Here is a 16,852-nt window from a genome sequence, read left to right on the forward strand (position 1 = left end):
TGACAAAGCATCTGTAATATGGTTAATAAATCTGTAATATCTGTAATAAATAACACGTAAAACAAACAGGGTTCAAAAAATATGTTTCTGTCGATGCATGCGCATTCTGGATTCCCAGACATTACAACAACAGCGATGGGGGGAGGAAACCTCTACAAATCATTCACTCTTGTTCAATACTAATACGAACACTGTCTCAGTGCATTCTCTTAAAGTGACAGTCTTTATATTAATCTAACAGCAACAACCAAGAAATCACTCACTGCTCTTGATTAAAAAGCTTTTTTACTTTAATAAAGAATAAACTTTAATTTATAGTCCAAAATGCAATGCTGTTTTACATTTGATTACTTTAATTTCTGTACCTAAAAACTAATGCAAGACCTAACTAAAAAAAAATATATATATATATATAACAAATGTATATAATGATAGATGATTTAAAAGAGCATCTTAATGACAAACTAGCACACTGTTTTACATATGGGGATACAGTATTTTTTTAGTGCCAAAATTGACCAGAAATTGATTTTCCATTTCTAGCCTACAATATGTAGCCTAGTGTACAATGCTTATTTATTTTGAAGGTGATGAAGGAAGCAACAGTAGCACTAGTGCTGCTAGTGCTCCTGGTGTTGAACAAGAGAGGGTGGACAGTTCAGCTTTTGAGTCAGAGCAGGAACCTTCAGGTAAAGTTTAATATAGATTATTGAAATTAATTAATATAGATTATTGAAAATGCTTATTTCATATTGCAGAGAAACTTAATGTGCAGAGTAAGAGAGAGGGGGATTAAGGGAAGGATGATAGAGACAGTGAATGCCTTGATACTTCTTGATAGTACATTTGATTATTTTGCCCATCCACAGTCTAAGGATTTTGATTTATTTTTTTTTAAGTATAACCCAATTCAAACAACTGAAAGAGCCAAAGAGTTTAGCAGTCTGGTGGACACATGAATTGGGTGGTGGTGACTGCAGCAGCAGAGGTGGCCTGGGGTGGAGTCAAATTCCCGGCCTAAATTTACTGTCCCAGTCCGCCACTGGTCGTGTAAGACACTTTTTAATATGGATGGTGAACTAACCCTTTAAGTTTTTTCTTAAACATCCCTGACCGCTTTCTGTTTTCAATAATATATTCCCACTCACACTGATTGATCTAAACTTCTGCCACATAAACATCAAATACTTGCTGATTGCTTCTGAATGTGTCATGCCACAGAGCAGTTTGACACACTGAAACTGGTTGCACATGGATAGGACACGGCATAATAATGTCTGACTTTCGTTAATCCTATACTATGTTAAAATGTAATCGATATTAACACTAAAACTGTTTTGTGTAAATAGATGAACAATAACTAGCCAAATTTTAATTGTGTAAATTTGTGCCTTATTTAATATGTGTTAAAGGGTGGTGGCGGCAGAGTGGAAGAGAGGACAAGAAAAGGGCAGAGAGGCCCTAATTTATCTTTTTATTTTGAATATTTGTATTTTTTTTAAGCTTGGTTGTCAGTATATCATAACTGTTGTAGATATATATTTCTAGATACTTTTGATATCCCCAGGCTGTGTGTTGCTTTTGTATTTGGAACAACATCTATATAGTTTTCTCTCCAAAGCGCAAGTCCTATCTATCTGTTTATCTATCGTTCTTTCTGTCGCTCTATGATCACTGTATCCTATCTGTTGCTCTCTGTCGATCAATCATTCTATCGATCGGTCTATCTATCTCTCATTCTTACTATCGCTCTATCACACTGTCTATCCTGTCTATTGTTCTATGTATTTCTCTTTTGTTTTCTTTCTCTTTTTGCTTGCTTTCATGTTGAACTCAGTCCTCACTGACAGGTTTGTTCTGAGATGTATGAAGTAAGATACATGAACTTCTAAACTGCAGCGTATCTTCAGATCTTATGTTTAATGGCGACACCAAGACTTCTTAGGCTTTGCACTTTGTTTGGAGGAGAGACTTGTGTGTGTGTGTGTGTGTGTGTGTGTGTGTGTGTGTGTGTGTGTGTGTGTGTGTGTGTGTGTGTGTGTGTGTGTGTGTGTGCAGAGACCATATCAGTTGGATGTAGTTCAAACACATACCTCCCTTTGCTTTTTCCCAGTACTTCAGTCTGGCAGAGTAACTCAGAACAGTTCCTCTGCTCAAAGTCATCATCATCTTCTTCAGTCTGTCTTATGATGTGACAGCTTTTGCATACATTTTTGGTGCTGGACAGTTTTTATCATGTACACTTGAATTAACCTTTCAATTCGTCTGCCTGTAACAGTGTGCTCTGTTGCCCCATGCAAAACCAAATGCAATGTCACATTTTAATGGACTGCCTCCAACTCATATGCATCACAGGTGGAAAAAGGACTGAGGGTTGAATCCCTGCACCGTACTCGACGGAAATCTAGAGCAAGTAAACAGAGTTGGAAGAGACTGGTGTAGTTTCTTTGAATTTCCATAGATATTATGATGGAAAGGGAACTGTGTGTGTCTGATTTATCTGCTTTAACCATTGAGGTTTCTGTTATTGCACAGTGTAAATACAATCCTGGAGTTTCCCAGGATTCAGTGCTCTGTTGTGATTACTATTGGGATTCTCCACCTCTGCTTTTATGGAATACGGTTGTATTTTCCTTATTACAGAAATAAATGAGAGATCATAACATGCATATTTTTTACTGTTTGTATCATTCGATCATTTTATAAAGTTTACATGCTTTTCTCTTTATTTGACACATTTCAGATGGCTTATAATGCATGTTTTGCAGAAGAAGAAGAAAAAAACACATTTGGCTGTAGTCAAGTTCCCCGGCTCTCATGATGAAAAAATACAGCTGATTCTGATGTTGTTGGCCAACCGCAGCTGCACTACAAGGATGCAATGGATGATGTTTACCGTATCGCCCAAGGGCCAAAAATGACTTAATAGCCTATTAGTTCCTCTGGTCCCCAGAATTGACAGTAAATGTATAGTAAAAGTGACAAATTGGGAGTGTATGGAATTTATGTTTTTACAGCCCAGTTCCACAATACAATTAGTAAATAAGGTTAAAGATGCAGGTTGTGCTTCTCCTCTTGAGTTTCACACATGAAAATGATCCAATGGTAAACAAGATGAGCTTATCATTTCACTGCATGTGTAAGTCTGTGAACTTCAAGATTTTCCCATTTCACTACTGCTTTCTCAGTACTGTCTTCTATGAATAGATACAGACTCCACACAGAAAGAAGATAAAGAGCCATGATCTTGTTCCATGATACAGTGCACCTTGTTTAAATGGTGCCTGTTGGGTTTTCTGTTTTTGTTCAAAAGATTCATGCTGCCCTCCCTGTTCAAAGGGTCTGCTGGCTACAGATCTGAGGATGTTCTAAAGATGAACAGCACAGAACACAGTAAATCTGTTGTTGTTTGCTCTGTTGTTGTGGCTCCTTTGTCTTCTCGACTCTGCTCCACAGTGCCACATATTGGTAACATTAGTGTTTAATTTTGCTTTAATTCATTCCAGTCATTCTGTAAAAGATTAATGAAAGCTCACCGGAAACGTTGTTTTCACTAAGCTTCTTCAGGTCCAAAATCAACTGCTTTTAACAATCCATCCAATGCAAGCAAGGCAGAACATGTTCAGTTTCCTACAGTTACTTGTTTTCCAAGAAAACAACCCTTATGGGTACTCAATATCTCGCACCAGACTTTTATCCACAGATTTATGTCATGAGATAATTTTGCAGCAAGTAGTGGTTTTCTGTCATACTTTTCTATGAGGTGCTCACTTCCCCTTTTCCTATCCATGAAGACTCTGGTGCTAGATGGACTCTGGTGATAAGTGGCTCTAGATTCAGTGGACACACTAACTGCAGGTTGTCTGACAGGTGGAGCCGAACAGTCTCAGTTATTACCCAGCTATTCGTTACACATTATTTTTTTCTCTGACAATATTACTTCATTTCTGACCTTGCTATCTTAATTTAAGGCATCACCAGTAAATCGCTCCTATGCTCAGAATCATTCTCCTTTGCTTTCATGTCTCTTTTGTCAAGTTTTTCTTTTCCTTTCTCTGTATGCTCTCTTTTGCTGTTGTGTCTTTCTCGTATCTGTGAGATCATCTTGAAGATTTAGCTGATAGTCATGGTTATGATTTTGCTGCCGTGTTTGGCATAATATACTATGCTGCACTCCTTAATTTGCATTATTTTTATTACAAACAGTTGGATGCTTCAGATATTAAAAAATGCCTCCCATTTATTGTGTGTTATTATTGTTTTCCACTGAGAATGTGGGCTGTGTCATTCATTTTGATACATAGCATTTACTGTAAACGAAGAACATTAAAAAAACACTCTTTTATGAAACTGAACTTGCTATTTTAGAGAATTGCTGAAGTCTTCTACATAGCCTGGTGTCAGATATTAAGTATTTGTTTCCCCAGACTGAGCTGTAGTTGAAAATATTTTGTTCTCCTTCAGTTAATAAGTGGTTATAAATGTATATATCAACTACAACATTGAATATACAGTACTGAATCACTGAAATCGATTTGTTCAAAAGTTGTTCAGGAATGTAACAAGTAACAGCATATGTGAACTGGTCATTAAATCATTTATTTAAATCATTTAAAGAGTTGTTTCTCCCACACCCTCCTCCTTTGACTCGACACTCACGCAGGTTGCCAGGTTGAGGACAGGCAACAGAAACGAGAGCAATTGACAATGGAAGGCATCGGGTCATGTTTCTATATGTCTTTCCATGTTTTTTATGCCTCTGTTCATAGAGCTTTTTAGATGAATGTCAACGCTTTTTAGGTTGGGTAGAATCTACGATCTCTGACACTGTCCATTTGGTGGCTTCCATGGCTGCAACTGGCAAATCCCGGTGTCAAAAAACTATTGAGAAACTGACAGTGTGGAATCACACAGACCAATACAAAAATGCACATTCTAGCACGGAACTCACATTTCTAAATAGAATACCTGCTGTTTAGCGTTGTTATTCAGAGAAACAAGTATGTGGACTTCTGCAAACATATGATGGTATTTGTACTTTACAGTCAAGAAATTACATACAGCACCTTCAAACCTGTGCACAAAATCCATCATTCTAAAGGGCCCCATGGAGTGGCCAGTTTTGAGCACTTTGACTTGGAATGACCCTTCAGTATGGCAGCCATGATTGCTCTCACTCCGAAGTGCCCTTCGATGACAGATTGAGCCCGTTTGGAACACAGAGTGATTCATTCTGACTTTAAATAGTTATTGGAAACATAATAAAACATAATTTAAACTTTGTTTATCTGTCTATATTGCTTTAATTGCTTATTATAAAATAAAGAAATTAATATAATTGCACATTTATTCAGTAACGACAATGATGTGTTGCTAACTACTACTGTATAAAAGCATTGTCACACTCACACTTGTGCTGCTGTTCGAAGTAAGAGCTGATAAGCCTATTTAGTTTGCTGTCCTAACTATGTATGCTTATGGTTTGTTGAAGTGCATTGCCAGTTGAATTGCACCGCTCTATAAGTGTAAAATGGGCAACACTGGTCTGTGTTCGGACTTATCTTTAATGAAATGGTTTATGCATCTGTATCATTCCTGAATGCTTTAGCAGATTCTCAGTCTGGCTTTCCTCTCACAGAGACTTCACTACAGCACCACAAACCACACAGCATTTGGATACATTTATATAAACCATAAACTAAAGAGTACCACATGGCTCCATAAGTGTGCTAGGAGACAGACAGCCAGTGGACTGTACCTTTGCTTTGTTAATGGCTCTTCAGAATTGTTGTTACAATATTGTGTTATAAGACACTCTGCTCCTTGTTTGCCTCATTTATATTTTCACTGATTCTTGAGACATGGGACAAAACACGTCCAGCAATTGTAACCACTATTAGGTTTAAAAAGGAAAATATTTTCGCTATGAAAATGTATTTAAGTATCCCCTTCAATTTAATTTTATCATTATTATATCAAATCTGTGACAATTATTGTGTGTCAACAGATAAAGGTTTAATGATTCATATGCAATAAAATGGATAATAACGTTTTGTTTGTTTTTTATGATGAAAGATAGATTTTTTTAAAGAGCTAATAATATCAAAGCAAGGTTGGTTTTCAATGACACATGCGTTTTTCATAAGATTTCAACATTGTGTCTAAAGACTACTGACTTGACAGTTGTCCAGAAGACGATAATCAACACTCTCCACAAGGAGGGTAAGACACAGAAGGTCATTGCTGAAAAGACTGGCTGTTCACAGAGTGCTGTATCAAAATATATTCATAGAAAGTTGACTGGAAGGAAAAAGTGTGTAAGGAAAAGTCCACAAGCAACAGGGATGACCACAGCCTAAGGAAGATTGTCAGGAAAAGCTGATTTAAGAGCTTGGGAGAGCTTCACAAGGAGAGGACTGAAGACAGAGTCAGCGCATCAAGAGTCACCACGCTCAGACATCTTCAAGAAAAGGGCTACAGCTGTCACATTCATAGAACCAAGCCACTCCTGAACCAGAAAATAATGTCAAAAGCATTTAACCTTGGGTAAGGAGAAAAAGAACTGGACTGTTGCTCAGTGGTCCACAGATGAAAGTAAATTTAGCATTTCATTTGGAAATCAAGGTCTGGAGTCTGGAGGACGACTGGAGAGGCACAGAATCCAAAGTCCAGTGTGAAGTTTCTGAAGTCAGAGCTGATTTTGGGTGCTGTCACGTCTGCTGGTGTTGGTCCATTGTTTTTTCAAGTCCAAAGTCAATGCAGCCATCTACCAGGAGATTTTGGAGCACTATATGCTTCCATCTGCTGACAAGCTTTATGGAGATGCTGATTTCCTTTTTCAGCAGTACTTTAGCACCTGCCCACACTGCCAAAGCCACTTCCAAGTGGTTTGATGGCTATGATATTCCTTTGCTTGATTGACCAGCCAACTCACCTGACCTGAACCTGCCAGAGAATCTATGGGGTATTGTGAAGAGGAAGATGAGTAACATCTGACAAACAATACTGAGTAGCTGAAGGCTGCTATCAAAGCCACCTGGGCTTCAATAACGCCTCAGCAGTGCCACAGGCTGATCGCCTCCATGCCGCGCCGCATTGAAGCAGTAATTCGTGCAAAAGGAGCCCCAACCAAGTATTGAGTGCATAATTAAACCTGCATAATTAAACCTAAAAAAAAAAACCATTGTCTGAAAATTAATCTTAAAGGCAGGGTAGGTAATACATGTATAAACAACTTTCTTCCAAATTTGTTTAAACTTTCTATATATATCAATGCATAATTAAAATGTAAGTACTCTGATAAAAAGAGTATAAAAATCGAGTGACTCTAGACCGTTTAATCTGTATTAAACACAGCTCATTATTTCCATTTCGGGACGAAACATAGGATTGGCTTAGGCGACTCTCTGTCACTCTCTCGCAACCATGGCAACCACCCTTTTGCCATACATGACCTGCCCATTTGCGCGTGCACGTTTGATTTGAGGAATTCAACAGGCACGGATCCTAGGAATACCAAAACAATGGCAGAGAAACAGCAAGCAAAATTCACAGTACCAGCCTATGCAGTTAGTGAAGGCAAACCAGGCAAAAAAAGGAAGACAGTAACAGTACAAGAAAAGGAAATGAACAAAAAGTCTTTGGATAAACAAAGAAATAAAACGCGAGTTAATATCAGCGTGGCTTTCCAGCGATGGCGAGAACTGAGGGAACTCAAGGGGCTGAAAAGTGACTCCTTGATGGCTTTATTTCTGCTGGACAGGTAAATCTTTCTTTTTGTATTTTGATCATACATATTTTTTTCATGAAGCATGTGTCATTAGCACACGTAGCTGCGTAATATAGCTAACATAACATTACTTAGCGAGCCGTAGTAGAGGATTTGGAAGGAGCCCAGAAGGGAGGGGGTGGAGTGAATGGAAATAATGAGCTGTCTTTAAAACAGTCGTGAGAGGTCTACAGTCACTCGATTTTTATACTTTCTTTTTCAGAGTACTTGCATTTTAATTATGTATTGATATATAAATAAAGTTTAAACAAATTTGGAAAAAAAATTATAATTTTTTTTTTACCTACCCTGCCTTTAATTGCACATTTTGATAAAAAAGAGAATAGTTGTAGTTTTTTCAATAGTTTTGTCCCATTCCTCAAGAATCAGTGTTTTAATAGTTTTCATCAAAAAGTCATTGCCTCTTCTGGTTTATTCTGAATAAAGAGAAATTACATATGCATTTGACAGAATAAATAACCCCTTGATTTGATGTCCCCCACAGACGGAGCACCACAGCATGTTCTCTTCATGTTGTCATGGTAACCTTGTCCCACTATGTCCTCTCTCCATAGACATATGGACAAACACGGTTGGGGAAAAGCCTTCTTAAATTCAACAAATGCTTTTATTTGCCCTCTATAACACACCGCTGGCATCTCTGCAGTGATGCTTAGGGATTCTGAGTCTCTCTCTGAAAGCCAGATGGAGCTCAACCAGATCTAAGGGATTCCAGGACTGAATGACTAGAAGAGATGCACATAATGTCGCCAAGTAGAACATGTTCCTAAATCGACATACTTTACTGGTCCTTGTACAACATTTTTATTAACCCCTTAACTGTCACCTCCCACTAAATTGTTATAATTCATGAACGCTTTTTAATACAGGCCTTATGCTGGTCTCTTTTTATAGAGGACAATCAGCAGATTATTGCAGAAGGGGAATTATTTCAAAATTAAAGAAAAAAAGTTTAAATGAAAAAGATTATATACTGTACTCTTTTTTTTATTTAATATAAAATTATCAAAATTGTTGTTAATCCAAAATTACTATAAAATTAAAGCCATATATCTACAATGTGTTCCAAAACATGTCCCAAATTTGAAGTTGGTATCTGACAAAGGTCAGAACTCCTGTTATGGTATAGATTTGTTATAATGTCAAGGTGCACTCTTGTCATAAATGAATCTATTAATGTTTCTACATAATTTGTAACTAAAAAACAGTGATAATAATCTATTTAGTAGTCTTAGACATTTCCAGCGATATATACTTTGTCATGATTGGATTATTTAATTGTAATATAGTTAAGTAAACTTGATGGACGGGATTGTTTTATTTTATTTTATTTTTTTAATTTATTTATCAGTATCAGTAAATATTGGATATTTAGTTATCATGCCTATTTCCTCTATTTTACATTAGGATTACATTTGCTGTCATCTAACACTCATAAGGTTAATATTTGAAAACACTAAAAATGTTATAACAGTGTTTAATGTAATCGTTAACTAATCTTAAAATGAATATCAGTTTTTCATTCTGTACATTATAATGTGAAACCTGAATACACAATTGATATTAGTTTATAGTTTTAATTTATTTAGTTTTCAAAATACACTTTAAACAATTATTGAACTACATTCTACAAGAAAATACTGTTTCTTTCTACTTTAAAAAATGTCATGTGTATTTCAATGTTAATTTTTTATCATTATTTGTGATATTTACTGGCAATATATTTATGATTTTGTTTTCAATGCAGTATACAATTTAAATATAAAAAAATGTATAAGTTATGAACCATAACTCAAAAATGAATTATCAGCTTTATTATTTGAATATCTGTGCATTGCTGTTTGAATAAATTGGCCAAGGCAAGGTTAGGTTTAGGGCACAGCAAATACCATGACCTCCTTATAAAACCATCATGTCTATGAGATGTCCTTACTAATATAGTGAAACCAACACGTGTGTGTGTGTTGTGTGGGAAAGTCCCGGGTAGTGGTACAGTAACTGTTTGGTCAGTGGAGAATTATGTGCTATGTCTGGCATGTCCAGTATGCCAGACAGCCATGGCACCCCATCCCCCCCCCCCCCATTACAGTCAGGACTGGTTTCATCCCGTTTTCTCTGGTGCCTTGATGCCTTTACTCAGCACTTTTACATAGAGACACAGTAACACACCTGCTTCTGCCTGTTACACTCACATACACGCACACACACACACACGTATATACTCTTCCTGGCCGTCCCACACTACATTGCCAGCTTTCCCTGCCTACCTGCTCACCGTGTACACCCTGCATCTGTCCCCCAGAACCTTGAATGGTTCCCATCCTAATTAGCCACATAAGCTCAGCCCACACACACATATATACACATTCTTCATCTCTCTACCCACTCCTAATTAACCTACAAACCATGACCCCCCATCCCAAATGACACGCACACTCACAGCTTGCCACAGACTGGCATCCATCACAACACCAGATAATCTAAATAACTTCTGCAGGACTCACGTACATTAGCAGCTGTCACAGGACATCTGTTCTGTCACCTAATGCCGGTGATTTTTCAGGTTTATGAGATGCAGAGTCTTGGTTACTTGGGAGAGTTGGGTAAATTGCATATCTAATATTCCTAATTATATTTCAGGATGCTAATCACCTGAAACAAGAAAGCATCCATAACATAGGGTTATAGAAATATGACTTCTAAAAAAAATGGTCCAGTCATACATTGTGTCCCACTTTAGTGGTAATATGTATCATGTCAATGTGTTTAATAATTGGGAATTTGTAAATAATCTGAATGAAAATGATAATAATAATAATGAACAATGCCATTGTTCTCCTCACCATTTCACCTTCAAGCCCAGACTCTGGCTGGACCACTCAAGGACATTCACAGAGTTGTCCATAAGTATATGTTCTAAACTCTTGCATTGTTTTAGATGTGCCTAGGGTCATTGTCCTGTTGGACGATAAATCTTCTGCCCAGTCTGAGGTTCTTGACTAGGTTTTCATTAAGGCTATCTCTATATTTTGCTGTATTCAGCTTTCCTTCTACTCTGACAAGTAACCCTGTCCCTGCTGCTGAATAACACCCCCACTGAATGAGGCAGCTACCAATACACTTTACTGTCGGGATGCTACTGTGCAGGTGATGAGCATACATAATGCATACATTTCGTCAATACATGATGTTCGGAATTGAGGTTCATCATACCAGAGAATCTTGTATCTTACAGTCTGAGAGTCGTGTTGATGTTGTTGCTTCTTTTTTTTTTTTTTGCAAATTCCAAGTGGGTTTTCATATGTTTTCACTGAGGAGTTGAGGAAATGAGTCTGTCCACACCTCGTTAAAGTTAAAGCTCAGATTGATGGTGCCATGATTTTGATTTTTGTCCTTCTGTGAGTTTCTCCCATCTCCATATTTGATCATGGAGCTCAAATAGAGTGACCGTCAGCTTCTTGGTCACCAATCTAACCTCAGTTTGGCCAGGAGGTCATCAGCTCTAGGAAGAGTCCTGGTTGTTCCAAACTTCTTCCATTAGGGATAATGGAGGCTACATGCTTCTGTGAACCATCAATGCAGCAGATTTTTTCTTCTGAACTCCCCAGATCTGTTACTTGATGAAATCCTGCCTCTGAGCTTTACAGGCAGTCTTTTGACCTCATGGATTGGTTTTGGATCTGATACACATTTTCAGCTGTTATACATTTTATTGAGAGGTGTGTGCCTTTCCAAATCATACCCATTTAATAGAATTTGCCACAGATTAATTCCACTCGAAGTGTAACATCTACAAGTGATATAAGGGATCCTGAGCTAAATGCACCAGTGTCCTAAAAAAAGGGAATGAATACTTAAGCAATGCACATATTGTAGTTTTTTTTTTGTTGTTGTTGTTGTTTTTAATAAATTTGCAATATTGCTAGTTAGTCAGGTTATTTTTATATTAGTCATTGTGGTGTATAGAGAGTATTGATTTGGGGACAAGTAATTTACCAAATGTTGTAAATGAGCAGAAAAGGGCCTCAGATATTTTTAATCATGAGTAAGTTTGCTTTGACACTAAATTCATAAACTATATCACTCCATCACAAGCAGCTGCATTTGATGAAATAATCATAATTAAAGGGGTAGCACAACTTACTCTATATCCCCTACTACTGAATAGACTGGTGGTGAGATTTATTTAATAAGTGCTTAGAACGACAAAATGAATTGGGAAAAGTCCAAACAAGCATTGAATAATGCCCTCTTTGCCAAGTTGTTGTTGGTTCTCGAGTCCTATCTCATACCCCACATCCGGCGTTAACTCCTGATACCTGTAATCACTGTTTGCCTCTCTCCTCATTCCCATTACAGCTCAGACTGGAGGAGGGGGGTGGAAATAAAAGAGTGATCTAATGAAATGAGAGCAGACAGATTGAATGTTCCTATCACAGGCTTTTAGATGAAGTCTGCAGTGTGGTGGTCCCTGAGGCTGGCCCTGTTGAGGAGGCTTCAAAACACAACCAGGTGCCTGGACTCCACAGACTGAAGTAATCCAGCAGCAGCATGAGACTTTCTGGGGTTCTTTCACTTTTGCACCCAATTACCTTGAAATTCTAACGGGCTAAAAATGGAACAAACTGGTTGCATATTCTTAAATATGAATTGCGACTATCATTGAAGGATGGGGAGCATCTGGAGGAGAGTTTTCTTCCTGCTGTGCATGTATAATGGTGGAAGAGCGCCAAAAACATAGCACAGGGAAGACATAAAGCAGAGAAGATACTGCTCTGAGACTCCCTTTCCGTATCTGTTTTCAACGCAGGCTGGATTTCCAGTGAATGAGGAAGAAGGTCTAGACAGGGTGAGATAATGTGGTCTGTGAAGAAGCAACAGTTCACACCTCCTTCTGTAAACAGTAGGTGCGTTTACATGGAAACTTTTTGCTTCCTTTGGAATTAATTCATTCTGACAGACGAATCCGAACGTAGTGTTTACATGAATGCAAGATTAAGTGATCAGGTTGATATGCGCGTTTATTTCACAAGCTACTGATCAGATTTGCTCTTTTGGTATGCGCATACTGCATGAATATACAGAGTTTTCCGCTGTTCTCACATACTGTTTTAAAAAGTACTAATTAGAAGACGACCAGCAGATCAACTGTTTTTTCTTGTTCTTTTGTTCTTTTGTGATCCTGGATCAACATTACTGTCCAAAAATATAGACTTGACACAATTCCTACCCCAAAACCTAACCCAACCCATAATTTATTCCTAAAATCAGTGTGAAATGATAGCTGATTAACAAGGTGTAGAAGCACCTAACCCCGATCGTGTACCTAAAACAGATATTTCCTGAAAAGTTATCCCTCAATTCTGATTGGTTGATTGGAATGTTGTTCTAGGATTAACAAGGATGTTGATCTAGGACCATGTTGTACTTGGTAAAATCATGCTCACAATACATACATGTAGAAGATCTGAGACACAGTTAACCCATAAAGTGAGCATTCTGCCATCATTTAGGCCAACTCCTTTTTTGGTCCCCACTGACTTTCATTGGATTCAGATAAGTTCATTCTTCAAAGCATATGCTTGTGTTACAAAGAATAAATAATTGCATACAGGTTTGGAACATCATGAGGGTAAATAATTTTTTTGGGAAAACTATTTCTTTAATAAGATTAAATCCTTTATTTTCTTAACTTTTTCGCCCTCACCCGCCCACCTGGTTTTGCTGACACTGCTCCTGAGCTCTTTCTCAATGGCTCATGCTGACATTCAATTAGTCCCCTTAACCAGCACACCTCCCCGCAGCTAACGACTCGGAACCACAATCTTCCACAAGTATCATTTCTTTCCTCTTTTTTCAATTAAATCACTTGTCTCAAAACGGAGCACAGAACAAATGGCCTGAGGGTCATTGCAGTCATCGCAAGAGCGTGGAGATGATTCCCCGTCTCTCCGTCTGGCACTTTCTTTCTCTTTCTTATTTCAAAAGATTTTACTCCAATGAAATGAAGCTAAAATATTTCAAAATGGCTCACAGACTTTTGTTCAGCTGGAGCTGCATTTGAGTTCTCCTCTATAAACACATCATTTATCCAGTGCTTTGATGGCGAGGGAGACGTGTTTAGGACAGTTGATTGAAATGAATACAAGAGTCAAGCATCAGAGAGGTTTGAGCTTGAAACATTTGGAAAAGAAGGAATTATTTTGTCTTTCATCACCCTTTTGAGGTTTCCGTGAGGAAATATGCCAAAGGTCACTGCAGGTGTGTCACACATGGGCATTTGGTTGTGGGTAAAAAGACAAAGAGGCATGGAGAACAACAAGCAGCAAACCACAAAAATACTGTGCATTACAGCGCTAAAAAGATAAATGTAGGTCTTCGAGTGTGGCACATTATGGTGTTAAATGTTCCTTTATTCTGTTTTCATTTTAGCATTCAACACTGAATGCCTCACACCTCATTAATTCAAACAGCACTCTCAGCTGAATAATAACAATCAATAAGATCATTAATCTTTGGAATATATGATCACATATCTGTGAGCTACCCATGCTTTTCTGCCATTTGCATTCATATTAGTATAAATGGGAATGAATCATTCAAATGTTTCATTACTGTATTATTTCTGCTGAGGCTGTACAGCAGCAGTGTCTCGCTGTGTTCATAGTTTAGAACAAAGGAGCTTGAGAGAGAGAGAAAGCAAAGAGTGAAAGCTTACTGGTTTTATGTTGTTTGTGACTGGGCAAATCTGGAGAATGTGGATTTATGGTGATTAGAGGTTTCTTGCTGTAGTAGTAGTAGTAGTAGAACACTTATTCACCTTTAACTGAATGGTTATTGTGTGTTTGTTGTTACATTAAGTCATAAACCTAGTTAGGTGCAAACTTAATCTGATTCTGATTAAACAGCTCACTACAGTATCCAGCATAGGCTACTTGTTCTTGTAAAGACATAAACTACATGCTTCACATAAAAGCGGGGTTGTGTTTTCATGTAGTTGTTTTCCTTTTGTCTTTGGAACACGATTTTGGCACAAAACTAATTCAGAGTTATAGAGCGCCACCTATTGATCTCCTTTTATAAAACAATGAGGGGGAAAAAGAAGCGCCAAAGGTGGTGCCCTGCTGCCACCCAGCTGCCAGAAATAGTACATTCATCTAATGGTCTCTGTGCTTCATTATAAAAGCCTCTTATTTGTGAATTTGAAATATTAATCAAGTTGTGTCGGATGTCTGGTGAATTGCTACCAGTTTCCACACCATCTGTTACCAGCCTGAAATAATCTTACAGATAGATCATTAAAAATGAAAGCAGAAGATTGTAGAAATTAATTCAGCCTAGATAATGCTACAATATGTTAACACACACAGCCAAACATCATTATTTATATACTGTTTAGGTGTACTCTGTGTCTTGGTTAAAACCTCCAGACTCTAGATATTTCGGTGAAGTGAACAACAGACATTGGGTAGGTGGCGCTATTTCAGCATATTTAGGCAAGAACAGGCCAATTTCAGTTCTTCTGACAGAGCTTTTGAGATGGTCATTCTTTGAATGAAGGGTTTTTTCCCTAAACATTTAAAGCAAGATATTATTTGAAGACTTTTAATAGGCTATATATAAATATATTTTAATATTTAAAATTGCCAATTTATTATTCAAATATTGTTCCTCCTCCCCCGTATAATTTGCAATGATTAGCCTATTGTGTGTGTATTAGGGAAGTTCTTCATTAACATCAGTTTCATTCATAGTAGGCTACTCGGTTTATAGTACATATTTATGTATTTATGCAACAGTTTTTATTATTTTATAGCCTACTTAATATCACTAATGGGTAATTGGGTGAATTTTTTCAGCCATTACTACAGTCTTCAGCAGAGGCGGTTTTAAAGGGTTAGTTCACCCAATAATGACAATTCATCCATCTTCTACTCACCCTCGAAGCATCCTAGGTGTATGTGTTTTTCTTCTTTCAAAATAATCCAATCAGAGTTATATTAAAAATTGTACTTGCTCTTCCAAGCCTTTCAATGGGGTAAGTGGGTGTTTGTTGTCAACAGTTCAGAAGACTTGAAATAAAGTGCGCGCATCTGTAATAAAACGTCCCTCACATGGCTCCGGGGGTTAAATAAAGGCCCCTGTAGCGAATCTGTGCACCTTTTTTCTAACATCTGCTGACATCTGCCTTTATTTCACGTCTTCTGAACTGTTGACAACAAACACCCGCTTACCACACCTCCGTGAAGTTGGCACCCCATAAAACGAAATAATTTCCAAAACTATGCCATTCGTTTGTGCTGCGTTTGTGCTGATTTGTGCCGCAAAAACGAACGTTTGTGCTGGTTTGGTGTTTGAGATATTGAACATTATTTTTTGGGTTGCGTGACGTCACTCTCCACCCCATGTCCTTCAAATCGCTCCAAACCGGTGTCATTCGTTTGTGCTCGGTTTGTGCTGGTTTGTGCCGTTAAAACAAACACTGTATCTGTTTTCCTTTCGCAGATATAATAAATTTAATTCGGGAGCTGTGACGTCACTCTCCACCCCACCTCATCTAAATCGCACCAAACCGGTGTCGTTCGTTTGTGCTCGGTTTGTGCTGGTTTGTGCCGTTAAAACAAACACTGTATCTGTTTTCCTTTCGCAGATATAACAAATTTAATTCGGGGCAGTGACGTCACTCTCCACCCCATGTCCTTCAAATCGCACCAAACCGGTGTCATTCGTTTGTGCTCGATTTGTGCTGGTTTGTGCCGTTGAAAGAAACACTGCAACTACGATCCCCTCTTAAACATAAAAAAAGAAACTTTTTAAGTACAGTTACATAACTGTCCACCCCATATGGTCCAAATCGTTGCAAAACTGTGCTGCTCGTTTGTGCTCGATTTGTGCCGGTTTGTGCCGTTACGAGGAACATTGTATCTTTTCCCCCTCCTTAGAAATAACACATTGGATTCGGGACAGTGACGTCACTCTCCACCCCATGCCGTCCAAATCGCCCCAAACCGGTGCTTTTTGTTTGTGCTCGATTTGTGCTGTTTTGTGCCGTAGAAAGAACCA

At 37.9% G+C, this 16,852-nt stretch overlaps 1 long non-coding RNA gene across 1 annotated transcript; it reads left to right on the plus strand.

Annotated features, from left to right (window-relative positions):
* Positions 1-1,138: 1,138 nt before the first annotated feature.
* On the plus strand, positions 1,139-2,669 carry LOC132103137 (uncharacterized). Its single transcript, XR_009423343.1, has 2 exons — positions 1,139-2,024; positions 2,059-2,669. It is a non-coding gene; the product is annotated as an uncharacterized LOC132103137 (long non-coding RNA).
* Positions 2,670-16,852: the final 14,183 nt, after the last annotated feature.

The sequence above is a fragment of the Carassius carassius genome, chromosome 24 (assembly GCF_963082965.1).
Source record: "Carassius carassius chromosome 24, fCarCar2.1, whole genome shotgun sequence".
NCBI lineage: Eukaryota > Metazoa > Chordata > Actinopteri > Cypriniformes > Cyprinidae > Carassius > Carassius carassius.